Source organism: Salvelinus sp. IW2-2015, unplaced genomic scaffold (genome assembly GCF_002910315.2).
Source record: "Salvelinus sp. IW2-2015 unplaced genomic scaffold, ASM291031v2 Un_scaffold6588, whole genome shotgun sequence".
Taxonomy (NCBI): domain Eukaryota; kingdom Metazoa; phylum Chordata; class Actinopteri; order Salmoniformes; family Salmonidae; genus Salvelinus; species Salvelinus sp. IW2-2015.
The window spans coordinates 11069-27980 of record NW_019947850.1 but is presented as its reverse complement, the minus strand read 5'-3'; the positions used below and the strand labels follow the sequence as shown (position 1 = coordinate 27980).

The 16912-nt window shown below is 40.9% G+C and overlaps 1 long non-coding RNA gene and 2 pseudogenes across 2 annotated transcripts in view; 1 reads left to right on the top strand and 2 right to left on the bottom strand.

Moving 5' to 3' along the window:
• Positions 1-8216, bottom strand: part of LOC112078966 (dual specificity mitogen-activated protein kinase kinase 1-like) — a 12973-nt pseudogene extending 4757 nt beyond the window's left edge.
• Positions 8217-8572: 356 nt separating this feature from the next.
• LOC139026981 (uncharacterized) overlaps positions 8573-16912 on the bottom strand; it is a 10428-nt gene continuing 2088 nt past the window's right edge. The window contains exon 3 of one of the 2 annotated variants that reach the window (XR_011479000.1): positions 8573-8700. This is a non-coding gene — a long non-coding RNA (uncharacterized lncRNA). The remainder of the gene's footprint in view (positions 8701-16912) is intronic. The other variant, XR_011478999.1, reaches the window with a different exon arrangement.
• LOC112078964 (mothers against decapentaplegic homolog 6-like) lies at positions 10234-13367 on the top strand (annotated as a pseudogene).

The following is a 16912-nucleotide window of genomic DNA, read 5'->3' as shown; positions in this document are numbered from 1 at the left end:
TGTCTGGCCCACAGGCTGAGGGTTAACTCTCAATAAGTCAGGTCTGCTGTCTGGCCCATAGGCTGAGGGAAGACAGAAACAGGACAGAGGGTTAACTCTCAATAAGCCTGCTAAGTTGGCCAGGCTCCTCATGTTGTAATCAGTATAACCTGTAATAACACACAGGAGATGAATGAGTGCTCTCTGTCACACAGACCTGAGATCTGGGTCCAGTAGCCACAAAGTGTCTCAGAGTGCTGATCTAGGATCAGGTCCTCCTTGTTTATGTAATTGTATTCATTATGATCAAAAGGAAACAGGTATCCTATATCAGCACTTCTTACTCTGAAAGGTTTTGGTGAATATGGGCCCAGAGATCTGAGAGGATTGTATATATATAAGCATTATGCTATTTAATATTTTATTAGGATCCTCCATTAGCTGTTGTTGAAGCAGCAGCTACTCTTCCTGAGGTCCACACAAAACATGAAACATGATACAGAACATCAATAGACAAGAACAGCACAAGGACTGAACTACACAAATTTAACATAACAACAATTACAATCCACCTCATTTAAAAAAAAATGCTATGGGTACAGTCTAACAACGAAAGTGATTTTTATTCAATTTTTATTTAACCTTTATTTAACTAGGTAAGTCAGTTAAGAACAAATTATTATTTACAATGACGGCCAACCAAAAGGCAAAAGGCCTCCTGCGGGGACGGGGGATTAAAAATAAAATACATAAAATAAAAATATAGGACAAAACCAACATCACAACAAGAGAGACAACACAACACTACATAAAGAGAGACCTGAGACAACAACATAGCATGGCATCAACACATGACAACACAGCATGGTAGTAACACAGCATGACAACATGACAGCAGCCCAACATGGTAGCAACACAGCATGACAACATGGTAGCAACACAGCATGACAACATGACAGCAGCCCAACATGGTAGCAGCACAAAACATGGTACAAACATTATTGGGCACAGACAACAGCACAAAGGGCAAGAAGGTAGAGACAACAATACATCACGCGAAGCAGCCACAACTGTCAGTAAGAGTGTCCATGATTGAGTCTTTGAATGAAGAGACGGAGATAAAACTGTCCTGTGACGGATTGGACTTCCTCTTTACTTCCCTGCAAATAATACTTCAATGTACATGTAATGAAAAATAATATAGAAACATATGTTTTAAATGTAGCAGTTCAATAACAAACGCTGTTTAGCCTGCACATCTTTTACAGCACGGCATTGCCTCGTTGCTCAAGTGATTATCATTTCTCTGATGGTTGTCAATTCCTTTGGGTCTTCATTTTCACTGTGCTCATCTCTCGGTCTGTCCTGTGCAACTACACTGCTCAAAAAAATAAAGGGAACACTTAAACAACACAATGTAACTCCAAGTCAATCACACTTCTGTCAGATCTAGGTGTGTTATTTTAGTGTTCCCTTTATTTTTTTTGAGCAGTGCATTTTCAATGCATCAGTGCAACAATGTTATCATAACCGGCCAAAAGTGATTACACAAACGCACTTTCTCTCATCAACTTTCCCTGTGTGTTAATTGTACTATGCTGTAGTCCTGTTTTTACATTCAGCAATTATCTATATCAAGCCTGCTTCTCTTCCATCTTACAGACTCCTGACCCAGACAAGATGAGATGCTACTGTAGTGTATAGCTGCCATCTTACAGACTCCTGACCCAGACAAGATGAGATGCACTGTTAGTGGATAGCTGCCCATCTACAGACTCCTAAGCCCAGACAGATGAGGATGCTACTGTGAAGTGGAATAGCTGCCTATCTTACAGGGACTCCTGAGCCCAGACAAGATGAGATGCTTACTTCGTAGTGATGCTGCTATCTTACAAGACTCCGACCCCCAGACAAGATGAGTGTACTGTAGTGGATAAGCTTGCCATCTTACAGGACTCCTGACCCAGACAAGATGAGATGCTACTGTAGTGGATCAGCTGGGGCCATCTTTTACAGACTCCTGACCCAGACAAGATGAAGATGCTCACTGAGGTGGATGCTGCGCATCTTACAGACTCCTGACCCAGACAAGATTGAGATGCCACTGAGTGGATAGCGCTTCTTTACAGACTCCTGACCCAGACAAGATGAGATGCCACTGTAGTGGATAGCTGCCATCTTACAGACTCCTGACCCAGACAAGATGAGATGCCACTGTAGTGGACAGCTGCTATCATACAGACTCCTCACTAGTGCTATTTTGTATTTTATGTTTGTGTTTTTTGTTATTGTTGTTGATCTTAACAATTTTTGTACATAATGTTTCTGCCATAATTTGCTATGACTGGAYAAAAAAAAGCATCTGGACATCAGAACAACGATCTCTAACCTCGATTTGGATGAAGATTTAAACTTTCAATGAGTCGGCAGCTCTGGATCTTATGCTTACCCCGGGCCCCGATCCCAAGATCTCGAAAGAGGAAGCGGAGGGTAAAGGGCGGGGCAAGCGAGGTGGCATCATGATTGGACTACGTCTGCGAGCAGCTAGATCACCATTGCCTTCCTGTTTTGTTTGGCGAACATACAATCAAATAGAGAGAAGAAATCGGACGAGCTCCGTTCCACAACTGAAGAACTGTAATATCTTTTCACAGAGTAGTGGCTAAACGAGGACATGGATAATATAAACCTCGCTGGCTTTTCCATTTGTATTTTTTATTTAACCTTCATTTTAACTAGGCAAGTCAGTTAAGAAACAAATTCTTATTTACAATGACGGCCTAATCCGGTCAAACCCAGACGACGCTGGGCCAATTGTGCACCGCCCTGTGGCACTCCCAATCACGGCCGGATGTGATACAGCCTGGAATCGAACCAGGGACTGTAGTGATACCTCTTGCACTCGGGAGCCCATGCATTGTCGAGATCGGACGGCAGCCTCAGGTGAGCTGAGAGGGGGAGGGGTGTGTCTCTTGGTTAAAAACAGCTGGTATCCAAGCTCTAATGTTAAAGGGATAGTCCAGGATTTTAGCAATTTAGCCCTTAATCTACTTTCCATGAATCATATTTGGTATTTTATGAGGATCCCCGTTAGCTGTTGCAAAAGAAGCAGCTACTCTTCCTGGGGTTTATTATGGATCCCCGTTAGCTGTTGCAAAAGAAGCAGCTTCTCTTCCTGGGGTTTATTATGGATCCCCGTTAGCTGTTGCAAAAGAAGCAGCTACTCTTCCTGGGGTTTATTAGGATCCCCTTTAGCTGTTGCAAAAGAAGCAGCTACTCTTCCTGGGGTTTATTAGGATCCCCTTTAGCTGTAGCAAAATAAGCAGCTACTCTTCCTGGGGGTCCACACAAAACATGAAACATAATACAGAATGACATAATACAGAACATCAATAGACAAGAACAGCTCAAGGACAGAACTACATACATTTTTAAAAGGCACACGTAGCCTACATATCAATACATACACATAAACTGTCTAATAGGTCAAATAGAGGAGAGGCGTTGTGACGCGAGGTGTTGCGGTTTTAAACAGCAAACCAGGTTTGCTGTTTATTTGAGCAATATGAGATGGAACGGAGTTTCATGCAATAACGGCTCTATATAATACTGTACGTTTTCTTGAATTTGTTCTGGATTTGGGAACTATGAAAAGACCCCTGGTGGCATGTCTGGTGGGGTAAGTGCGTGTGACAGAGCTGTGTCTAAGTTGACTATGCAAACAATTTGGGATTTTCAACACATTAAAGTTTCTTATAAAAAGAAGAAGTGATGCAGTCAGTCTCTCCTCAACTCTTAGCCAAGAGAGACTGACATGCATAGTATTAATATCAGCCCTCTGATTACAATGAAGAGCTAGACATGCCGCTCTGTTCTGGACCAGCTGCAGCTTAACTAGGTCTTTCCTTGCAGCACTGGACCACACGACTGGACAATAAATAAGATTAAACTAAACTAGAGCCTGCAGAACTTGCTTTGTGGAGTGTGGTGTCAAAAAGCAGAGCATCTCTTTATTACTGACAGACCTCTCCCCATCTGTACAACCATTGAATCTATATGTTTTGACCATGACAATTTACAATCTAAGGTAACGCCAAGTAATTTAGTCTCCTCAACTTGTTCAACAGCCACACCGTTCATTACCAGATTCAGCTGAGGTCTAGATCTTAGGGAATGATTTGTACCAAATACAATGCTCTTAGTTTTAGAGATGTTCAGGACCAGTTTATTACTGGCCAGCCATTCCAAAACAGACTGCAACTCTTTGTTAAGGGTTTCAGTGACTTCATTATCTGTGGTTGCTGATGGCTATATGGTTGAATCGTCAGCATACATGGACACACATGCTTTGTTTAATGCCAGTGGCAGGTCATTGGTAAAAATAGAAAAGAGTAGAGGGCCTAGAGAGCTGCCCTGCGGTACACCACAATTTACATATTTGACATTAGAGAAGCTTCCATTAAAMAAAACCCTRTGAGTTCTATTAGATAGATAGCRCTGAATCCACYATARGGCAGAGGTTGAAAAGCCATAYCARATACGTTTTTTSAACAACAGGTTATGGTCAYTAATATCAAAGGCTGCACTGAAATCTAACAGMACAGCTCCRACAKTCTTCTTATTATCAATMTCTTTCAACCAATCATCAGTCATTTGTGTCCAGTGCAGTACATGTTSAGTGCCCTTCTCTATAAGCATYCTGAAAGTCTGTTGTTAATTTGTTTACAGAGAAATAGCATTGTATTTGGTCAAACACAATTCTTTCCAACAGTTTGCTAAGAGCTGGCAGCTGATAGGTCTGCTGTTAGAACCAGTAGGCTCCTTTACCACTCTTGGATAGCGACATTACTTTGGCTTCCCTCCAGGCCTGAGGACAAAGACTTTCCTCTAGGCTCAGATTAAATATATGACAGATAGGAGTGGCTACAGAGTCAGTACTCCCGCCGGCTTTGGTCTTTGTCATGGTAGCTAGCAATGAGCGGGACTCTAACCCGGAAGCTTAAGAGAAATCCCACTACAGCCGCCGACGAGCCAACAAACAAGAAAAGCGTCAATACGGGAATAAGATTGAATCGTGCTTGTCGGATCTATCTGGCAGGGATTGCAAACTATCACGGTCTACAAAGGTAAACCAAGCTGCGAGCATACCAGACAAGCTAAATGCCTTCTATGCTCGCTGGAGGCAAGCAACACTGAACAATGAATGAGAGCACCAGCTGTTCCGGACGACTGTGTGATCACGCTCTCCGTAGCCAATGTGAGTAAGACCTATAAACAGGTTAACATTCACGAGGCCGCATACGGATTACCAGGATGAGTACTTCACTGACATTTTCAATCTCTCTCTGACCCAGTCTGTAATACCTACATGTTTCAAGCAGACCGCCATAGTCCTGTGTGCGTAAGAACGCCAAAGTAACCTGTCTAAATTATTATCGTCCTCACATAGGTAACCATGAAATGCTTTGAAAGCTGGTCATGGCTCACACCAACACCATCATCCCAGACACCATGGACCCACTCCAATTCTCATACCGACCCATCAGATCCACTGATGACGCAATCTCAATCGCACTTCACACTGCCCTTTCCCACCTGGACAAGAGGAACACCTATGTTAAAAAGTTGTTAATTGACTACAGCTCAGCGTTCAACACCATATTACCCTTCAAGCTCATCACTAAGCTAAGGACCCTGGAGCTTCCTGACAGGCCGCACCCAGGTGGTGAGGGTAGGCAACAACACATTCGCCATGCTGACCCTCAACGTGGGGGCCCCTCAGGAGTGCATGCTTAGTCCCCTCCTGTACTTCCTGTTCACCCATGACTGCGTGGCCACGCACGACACCTACACCATCATTAAGTTTGCTGACGACACGATGGTGGTAGGCCTGATCACTGATGACGATGAGACAGCCTATAGGGATCGTGGAAACGGAAAGCCCGAGCATGCCCCCATCCACAAAGCAGGTTCGAGAGCTTCAAGTTTCTCGGTGTCCACATCACTAAGGAATTATCATGGTCCACACACACCAACACAGTTGTGAAGAGGGCACGACAACACCTCTTCCCCCTCAGGAGGCTGAAAAGATTTGCCATGGGCCCTCAGATCCTCAAAAAGTTCTACAGCTGCACCATCGAGAGCATCCTGACTGGCTGCATCACCGCTTGGTATGGCAACTGCTTGGCATCTGACCGCAAGGCGCTACAGAAGGTAGTGTGTACAGCCCAGTATGTCATTGGGGCCAAGCTCCTTGCCATCCAGGACCTCTATACCAGGTGGTGTCAGAGGAAGGCCATAAAAAATTGTAAAAGACTCCAGCCACCCAAGTCACAGGCTGTTCTCTCTGCTACCGCACAGCAAGCGGTACCAACAGGACCCTGAACAGCTCCCAAGCCATAACACTGCTAAATAGTTAGTCTGGGTAGCTATTTGGTTAACTATTTAATTATCTACATTGACCCCCCCCCCCTCCCTTTTTGTTGTTGCACTAACTCTATTGACTCATCACATACGCTGCTGTTATTGTTTATTATCTATCCTGTTGCCTAGTTACTTTACCCCTACACTTACTGCTGTTACTGTTATTTATCTATCCTGTGCCTAGTTACTTTACCCCTACCAGTATACGCTGTTACGTTTATTATCTATCCTTTGCTAGTTACTTCACCCTACCTACAGTATACTGCTTTATTGTTTATATTCTTTCTGTTGCCTAGTTACTTCACCCCTACCTAGAGTATACTGCTGTTACTGTCTTATTATCCATCCTGTTGCCTAGTTACTTTACCCTACTCCAGTATACTGCTGTTATTGTTTATTATTATCCTGTTGCCTAGTACTTCACCCCTACCTACAGTATAACTGCTGTTATTGTTTATTATCTATCCTGTTGCCTAGTCTTTTACCCCTACCTACAGTATACTGCGTTTTGTTATTATCTATCCTGTTGCCTAGTTATTCACCCCTACCTCAGCAGTATACTGCTGTTACTGTCTATTATCTATCCTGTTGTCTAGTCACTTTACCCCTACCACAGTATACTGCTGTTACTGTTTTTATCTATCATGTTGCCTAGTTCATTTACCCCTCCCCATATTGTACACTATCTACCTCCAAGTTATCTCGTACCCCTGCACATCGACTTGATACTGATATCCCCGTGTATATAGCCAAGTTATCATTACACATTTCATTCATAATTTTGGTCGATATACTTGAATGTGTAGTGTCAGGGTGTGTTGGCTGGCATGTCATCCCTAAGTTGGCTAATCTTGTCAATGAAAAAAATCATTAAAGTAGTTAGTATCCTATGGCACCCTATTCCCTATATAGTGCACTACTTTAGACCAGAGCCTGTAGAACCCTATTCCCTATATAGTGCACTTCTCTAGACCAGAGCCCTATGGAACCTATTCCCTATATGTGCAGTACTTTTGACCAGAGCCCAGCACTCACAGCCTGCCTGGCCGTCCGGGGGGTCTGGGCTTGGGAGAGGTGGTGTCACTAGACAGCGCTCCCCTCCACCGGGAACCAAAGATCATTTCCAGTTCACAGAGTCGGAGGGAGATGGGAAAGGCGTCCGACAGCCATCTCAACCAAGAGAACCATACTCCAGATATCAGACTGGAGCAGTAGTGAGTTCCCTGGAGACGCTCCGGCTGGGGGGTAGGAGAGGGAGATGGGGGGGGGGGGGGGGGGTGGGCTGTGTGTGTAGAGACATGATAGATGTGAACTGAATAGAAAAAGACTAAAGGTGCATGCAATACTCTCTCTGTGTGGATATACAGTGATACACTGCCTGAAATGTATTTCAACGCCCAACAAATAACTCGCATTTATTCCTAGACGTTGAAACAGAGAGAAAAATAAAGGCTATAACCCTTTCAGAATCTAAGAAACCTTAAACTGCCCAACAGCTAGATGTTCAACCTGTTTCCCGTTCCTGTTTGGTCACTAGCAAATAGGGGGTTAAGGGTATAGCACTGATTCCCCAATAATGAATAATGAAATTAGACAGTTTGATGATGAGCTATTGGTATTTTATGATCAGGTATGTATGTCTAAGTGGTCTATAAAAAGCCATTAAACTGTCACCACCTTGGAGTCCCCAAGTGTGTAGATTCAATATCCCAGTCCTCCTAAAGCCATAATTCAGTTTTGTACCTTAGTACGGAAACGGGCAAAACATAAAACGGAACATGGCATCACCTGCACTCAACTACGCCAGAATCCATGCAGTCGCCATGAGTTTTGTGACTTTGGTATCTGAGTTTGCTTGTGTATATGGTAGTTCGTAGTTTGCTTGTACTATGGTAGCGTAATTCTGTAGTTTGCATTTGTCAGTCTATGTCTTGGTAGGGCTATCATGAGACTAGATTTCGTGTCTGGTTTTGTGAGCTGGTTAGGGCTTATCTGTACGCTTGTTCAGTCGTCTTGTGTCTACTTATGGTAGCTATCTGTAGTTGAATTTGTGAGTTTCTATTGTACTAGTGGTTAGCTATCTGTGGGTAGTATTTGTAGTTACCTTGTGTTACGTGCTGTAGGCTATCTGTAGCTATTTGTAGTTCTTGAGGGAGTACTAGAGGNTTCTACCTCCGCTGTTCCCCGCTCTACCTCCGCTGTTCCCCCTTCTACCTCCGCTGTTCCCCGCTCTACCTCCGCTGTTCCCCGTTCTACCTCCGCTGTTCCACGTTCTACCTCCGCTGTTCAGTGTTCTCCCTCTGCTCTGCACCACCTTGCAGGATGTTTGCTAATGGGGGCTAGGGAGGGCTGGTGAGGTGGTGTGTCATTAAGCTGTGAGAGGAGAGAGGAGGAGAAGCAGAGGGAAAGCAGGGCGAAACAGAGCGCAATGAAAGGAACTGCCGCCCCTTTAAATCCTCGGTTCCAAGAGAGGCTCTGAAGCAAAATAATGACATCACTCTGCGTGAGAGTTAATGTGTGTTGATGGCATGAAGGCCTAGGGGTCACCGGCTGCAGATACGTTGTCAGGGAGCTGATCGCTCTGCCGGGAGACGGGGACGGGGACGGGGGGGTGGTGCTGGGTGTGTATGTCTACTAAGCTTAGATGTCAATACAATACCTCCTGTATGTATTTATAGGAAGACAACTGCTGAAGACCGTTTAAACACTTTAAACTTCCTCCTTCCTTTTTAGCTACCCTGTTGTTGTAATACTGTATAATGGTCCTAATACGATATGGTATATGTAATATCTAATATGGTATATGTAATATCTAATATGGTATATGTAATATCTAATATGGTATATGTAATATCTAATATGGTATATGTAATATCTAATATGGTATGAATATGTAATATCTTAATATGGTATATGTAATATCGAAATATGGTATATTCATATCTATATGGTATTGTCATATCTAATATGGTAAATGTATATCTAGATATGGTATATGTAATATCTAATATGGTATATGTAATATCTAATATGGTATATGTAATATCTTAATATGGTAATATGTAATCATCTAATAGGTATGGTATATGTAATATCTAATATGGGTATATGTATTATCGAATTGGTAATATGTCATAGTTAATATGGTATATGTAATTCAATATGGTATATGATCTAATATGGTATAATGTAATATTCAATATGGTATGGTATATGTAATATCTAATATGGTATATGTAATATCGAATATGGTATCTGTCCAATCTATATGGTATTGTAATAATCTAATATGGTATGGTATAATGTAATATCTAATATGGTATATGTCATATGCTAATATGGTCGTTGTAATTATCTAATTTGCCACTAGGTGGTTCGTATATGTTAATAGGGGTCTAATTGGTATAACCGTTGGATAAGGGCTTATTCTTTACATAATATGTCCGCATAGGGTTAGTAATATCTAATATGGTATGTGGTATATGTATCGGGTAAGACTAATTATGCTGTATAGCTACAGTTTTATCACATGGTAATTATAATCTAAATATGGTAGGTTAATAATGTAATCTAATCTATATACGGTATAGGGGTATACTGTAATTCTATAGGTATGGTATATATAGGATATTTTAATTTACAAGGTTATGGGGTTACTATCTAATAGTCTAAATAGAGTATTGGGTTTAATTATCCTCTATAAAGATTAGATATGGCTATGAGTATGATGTACTTATCTAATAATGGGTATTTGAGTATATGTATCATCTAATAATGGTATGGATATATATAATATCTAAATATGGGTATGGTAATATGTTATATCTACCTATGGATGGTATGTATGGGTATATGGTATATTAAATATGGTATGTATGGTTTTGCTGGTAATATTAATATGGTGGCGTGAGTATGTATGGTAAATGCATGTTGGTATGTATGGATATGGTAAATCTAATATGGGTATTGATATTGTATGTGTATATTTGGTAAATTAATAGGTGGTATGGTTGTTATGGTATATGGTATATTAATATGGTATAGTATGGTAAATACGGTATATTATTGGTTATACCGGAATAATTAATATGGTATGTATGGTAATACGGTATATTACATATGGTATAGTTATGGTAATCTGAGGAGTTTCGAGGGGTATCTTGACATTATGGTATGTATGGTATTAATATGGTATGCTATTGGTATGGCTATGTTATATTAATATGGTATGTTGGATAAAAATAGCCGAAACGGTATATATATGAGTGGTATAAACTGGTATATAATTAATGGTATTGGTATTTGGGTATAGGTATATTAAATATGGTATGCATGCTATAAAGTGTGTATTAGGGTCTAGCTATGACAATATCAGAGGTATGGTATTGTATTGGGAGTTATAATTCTAGTACACACGCGTAGGTATATTCTATGTATGGTATGTTGGTATAAATGTGTATAGTTATATGGTATCGCGTTTAATGGTATACGGTATAATTTAGTTATGTGTATGCTTTGGTATATTGGTAATATGTTAGGGATTGGATATGGTATGGTTACGGATATTAGTAGGGTATGTTTGGTATAATGGTATTTGGCGGGATTGTATAATTGATAGTCCTGTGTGTGCTCAGATCTGGTTATTTTGATGTCGGGCTCATAACTACAGTCTATAGCGTGTTCACGGGGAGTGATGTACGTTACTATATGGGGAGCTATTAATATTCTGAGTTCACTCACTGATACTACTCTACGTAACAACATCTTAAGTTTTCATCTCTCTCTCCCGCCTCTCTCACTCTCCCTCCAGGTAAAGGATCCTCCAAGTTTAATAAGCTAGCTGTGAGCTATAGCTAACGTTAGCCTGAGGTTAGATGGGCTGGGCTTGCTAGCTAACATCGAACTTGTGTGTTGTAACTTTGGGGATATTTTCTAGAATGCCAATTCACATTGCTATTATAAGCCTAATGTTAGCTAGCTAACAAGCTAACATTGGAACCATATTTGGTTAGCGAATCTTTAGCTAGCTATGACACATCGGACTTTGTTGAATTGGCTAGTCTTAAGACTTGGGCTGTTTCCTTTCAACACTAGCCACGCTGACGTGTTAGAACTCGTGTGGTAGTGAATCTGTTCCTCAGAAAACTCGCCGTTTTCGCATCTATTGTTATAATGAATGCACTAAATTATTTGGTATCTGGAATTTGGTCTTTCAGTATCGTCCAGTAGAGAAATGCCTGACCTCTCTGCTCACTGCACACCAGTCATACAACTCAGAGACGCTCGAACTGGTCATTAGCAACTGTCCATCCTCAACATTGAATGACAATATCACAATAAACGAACAACAACATTATACGCCTGTGAAGGTATTGAAGCCTGCGCAGTGCCCCCGCCTTGCCTCCTAGCCTACAGACAAGCAAAGGCAGCATGCACAGTCGCACAGTAGCACGAAAGTTTGCAGGATGCGGCAGGCTACTAAAAGTTACGATGTAGCAGACTAGCAGCTCCCGACCATTTTGCACCAAATAACGGAGTTGCGTCGAGAAATACATGTGGGACCTGAATTGCTCCGGTAGTGGTCAAACACAGAACAGAGAGAGTGATCGGGCCCTTCCCTCTCTCCCTACCTAGCTCTCTTTTTTTTCCCTCCCTCCCTCTCTCCCTACTCTACCTACTCTCTCCCTCTTCTCTCTCCCTCCTTCCCGTCCTCCCTCCTGCCCTGACCCCTCCCTCTCTCCTCTATCGATCCCTACCTCCCTCTCTCTCCTCCTTCCCTGTCGCCTCTCCTACCTTGTCCCTCCGTTCTCTCTCCACCTACTACTCTCTCTCTCCCTTGTCACCTACCCTACCGTCTCTCTCCCCCTCTCTCGCGCTCTCCCTTCCTATCTCTCTTCCTCTCTCTCCCTCCCTGCCTCCTTCCTGTACATCGTATTTTAAAAGACTTAACTGCTCCCAGTTAATCCAACGATTGATAGATTTCAAAAAGGCTTTACGGCGAAAGCACATCCATGCGATTATCGAAGGATCAGCGCCCCGCGTACAAAAGCATAATAACAAAACATTTCCTCAAAACCAGCAGAGGCGTACTCAAAAGTCAGCCAAATAATAACTGTCTCTCTCCGATCTCTCTCCTCCTCCTCTCTCTTCTCTCTCATCCTTCTATCCGCCTCCTCCTCTTCTCTGCCTCCTCCTCTTCTTCTCTCCTCCTGCCTCTCTCTCCTCCTCCCTTCTCTCTCTTCCTCTTTCTCTCTCTCTTTCCTTCCTCCTCTCTCTCTCCTCCTCCAGATGCCAGTATGTCCCCGGAGTTCTCCAAGCAGAGCCAGTGGTGTCACATGGCCTACTGGAGACACGCGTGAGCGCGATGGGCCGGTTCTCTCTCCGGGTCTACCACACCTCCGTACTGGTCTTCTATACCTACCTCAGGGATCCCGGCTCTGTTCTTGAGCCGGCTCAGCCTCCACAATAACCATGGCAACCCTCTGTTCACAGACCACCCTCCCCGCCACCCCGCTCCAAGTACCGTGTCCAGCGCACACCGCGCAAGATCGGTTACGGTATCCTCCTCAGTAAGGAACCGGACGGGGTGTGGGCCTATAACCGGAGTCAACACCCATCTTTTTGTGAATTCCCCCACCCTGGATGTTCCTCGGGTGCAGGAGGTCCTGGTTGTGAGAAAGGTGATGTCAGGATATTCCTAGATCAGGCGTGTTTGACCTAGGGGAGAAATCTGAGCATGTTGAGGAGCTTGCAGCAACGCAAGACCCTATAGAGCTGACTAGAGGGGCCCTATGATCCTACAGTGTGAGGATTAGCTTCGCTAAGGATGGGGCCGCCTGCTATTCCAGACGTTATTCATCATGCCCTGCTGGCTGGAGATACTGCTCAACACGCAGCAACCCATAAATAGCAGAGAAGAGAGAGAGAGACGCACGGAATGCAGAGATAGAAAAAAAAAAAATTAAGAAAAAAGCGAGAGAGAGGACGACATGAAGACAGAGAGAGAATGAGAGAGGAGAGAGAATGACAATCTCAACAAGAGCGCACAGAAAGGAGACGTAGAGAGAATGGAGAAATGCGAGAACGAGAGACGAGACTATACACATTTCATCTACCTAGATTTAATATAAAGTTTTATATAGGTTATATCAACAATATATTATACTAAGTAATTATTTCTACTGTAAATAAATATATTAATTTAATACTGTAAATAAATATATTATACTGTAAAAACGGATCTCATTACAGTGTAATTATTTATGTTGGACTAGAGGAAGAAACAGAAGATGCACTATTATTACAGTAAAAGTCTGTTATATACGTAACAGTCTGTTTATATACAGTAACAGTCTGTTAATATCCATACCAGTCTGTTATATACAGTACCAGTCTACTAGTTATATACAGTACCAGTCTGTTATATACAGTAACTAGTTGTTATACTACAGTACCAGTCTACTCATGTTCTTTTCAATAATGTGTGGAATAAAAAAATCGATGTTTGGTTATCAAATACAGTACCAGTCTGTTATGGATGACAGTAACAGTCTGTTATATACAAGTACCAGTCTGTTATATACAGTACAGCTGTTATATACACGTAACGCGAGTATGTTATATACAGTAACAGTCTGTTATACAGTACCAGTCCTGTTGTATATACAGTACAGTCTACTAGTATATACAGTAAGTCTGTTATATCCCAGTAACCAGTCTGTTATATACAGTACAGTCTACTAGTCTATATATACAGTCCAGTTCTGGTTATATCAGTTAACAGTCTGTTATAGGGGTGTCAGTAACCAGTCTACTAGTTATATACAGCCAGTACCAGTCTGTTATATACAGTAACAGTCTGTTATATAACAGTACCAGTCCTAACTAGTTATTACAGTACCAGTCTGTTATAATACAGTACCAGTCTACTGAGTTATATACAGTAACAGTCTGTTTATATAGCAGTAACAGATCTGTTATATACAGTACCAGTCTAGCTAGTTATATTCACAGTCACCTAGTCTGTTATATTACAGTACAGTCTACTAGTTATATACAGTACCAGTCTGGTTATATACGTACCAGTCTGTTAATACAGTACCAGTCGTACTAGTTATATACAGTAACAGTCCTTACTAGTTATATACAGTACCAGTCTAACTAGTTATATCAGTACCAGTCTACTAGTTATACACGTACAGTCTGTTATATACAAGTACCGTCTACTAGTTTATATACAGTAACAGTCTACTTAGTTCTATACAGTAACAGTCTACTAGTTATTATAACCGTAAACAGTCTACCTGATGTTATATACAGTACCAGTCTCCGCTAGTTAATACAGTGACCAGCTATACTGTTATATACAGTACACAGGTCTGTTAATACACGTACAGTCTACTAGACTTATATACAGTAACAGTCCTACTATTATAAACTACAGTAAACAGTCTACTAGTTTTATATAACATGTACCAGTCCTGTTATATACAGTAACAGTCTGTTATATACAGTACCAGTCTCTAGTTATATACAGTACCAGTCTGTTACTATACAGTACCAGTCTGTTATATACAGTACCAGTGGTTAACTCGGTTTAATTACAGTACAGTTACTCGTTATAATACAGTACCAGTCTACTAGTTTATATACAGTACCAGTCTACTAGTTATATACAGTACCAGTCTGTTATATACAGTACCAGTCGTTATAACAGTAACGAGTCACTAGTTATATACAGTACCGAGTCTGTTATATACAGTACCAGTTCTACTAGTTATTAATACTAGTACCAGTCTAACTAGTTATATACAGTACCAGTCTGTTATATAAGACCAGTCTACTAGTTATATACAGTACCAGTTGTTATATACAGTACCAGTCTACTAGTTATATACAGTACCCCTCTTTATCTACAGTACAGTTTAACTAGTTAATACAGTACCAGTCTATCTAGTTTATATACAGTACCCAGTCGTACTAGTTATATACGTACAGTCTGTTATTACAGTACCAGTCTACTAGTTTATATACAGTAGCTAGTCTACTAGTTATATTACAGTACCAGTCTTACTAGTTATATACAGTACAGTCTACAGTTATATACAGTACCAGTCTACTAGTTTATATACAGTACAGTCTACCGTTTATACACGTACCATTCTGTTATATACAGTACCAGTCTACTAGTTTACATACAGTACCAGTCTGTTATATACTGTACCAGTTTACTAGTTATAATACGTCCAGTCCTACTATTATATACAGTACCAGTCTACTAGTTATATACAGTACAGCTACTAGTTATACAGTAGCCAGCCTACTAGTTATCATACAGTAGCCAGTCTACTAGTTATATACAGTACCCGTCTACTAGTTAATAGCAGTACCAGTCTAATAGTTATATACAGTACAGTCTAACTAGTTATATACAGTCCAGTCTACTAGTTATATACGTACAGTCTACTAGTCTATATACAGTACAGTCTGTTATTCCAGTAACAGTTTTACTAAGTTTTAATATCGTACCATTCTGTTATCTACAGTACCAGTCTGTTTATATACAGTACCAGATCCTATCTAGTTATGTACACGTACCAGTCTCTAGTTATTATACAGTACAGTCTTACTAGTTATTATCAGTACCAGTCTGTTATATGGACAGTTCACGCGGTCTACTAGTTTATATACAGTACCAGTCAGTTATATACAGTACCAGTCTCTAGTTATATACAGTTACCAAGTCTACTAGTTATATACAGTACCAGTCCTGTTATATACAGTACAGTCTACTAGTTAATTATACAGTACCAGTCCAGTTATATACAGTACCAAGTCAGTTTTATATACAGTACCAGTCTACTAGTTAATACAGTACCAGTCTACTACAGTTTAATATACAGTGACCAGTCAGTTATATAACAGTACCAGTTCTACTAGTTATATACGTACGCAGTCCTAGACTAGTTATATACAGTACCAGTCCTATTAGTATATATACGTACCAGTCTACTAGTTTATATACAGTACCGAGTCTACTAGTTATATAAGTACCAGTCTACTAGTTATATACGTACAGTTCATCTAGTTATATACAGTACCAGTCTACTCGTTATATACAGTACCAGTCTATAGTTATATTAGCAGTACCAGTCCTACTAGTTATATACAGTACATAGTCTACTAGTTATATACAGTACCAGTCTGTTGATAATACAGTACCATCGTGTTATAATACAGTACCAGTCTACTAGTTATATACAGTACGCAGTCTGTTTATATACAGTACCAGTCTCCTAAGTTATATACAGTACCATTCTGTTATATACCAGTTAACAGTCTAACTATGTTATATACAGTCACCAGTCTGTTATATACAGTAACCAGTTTTACGTAGTTATATACAAGATACCAGTCTACTAGTTATATACAGTACCAGTCACTAGTTTATATAAGTACCAGTCTAACTAGTTAGTCATCAGTACCAGTCTACTAGTTATATACAGTACAG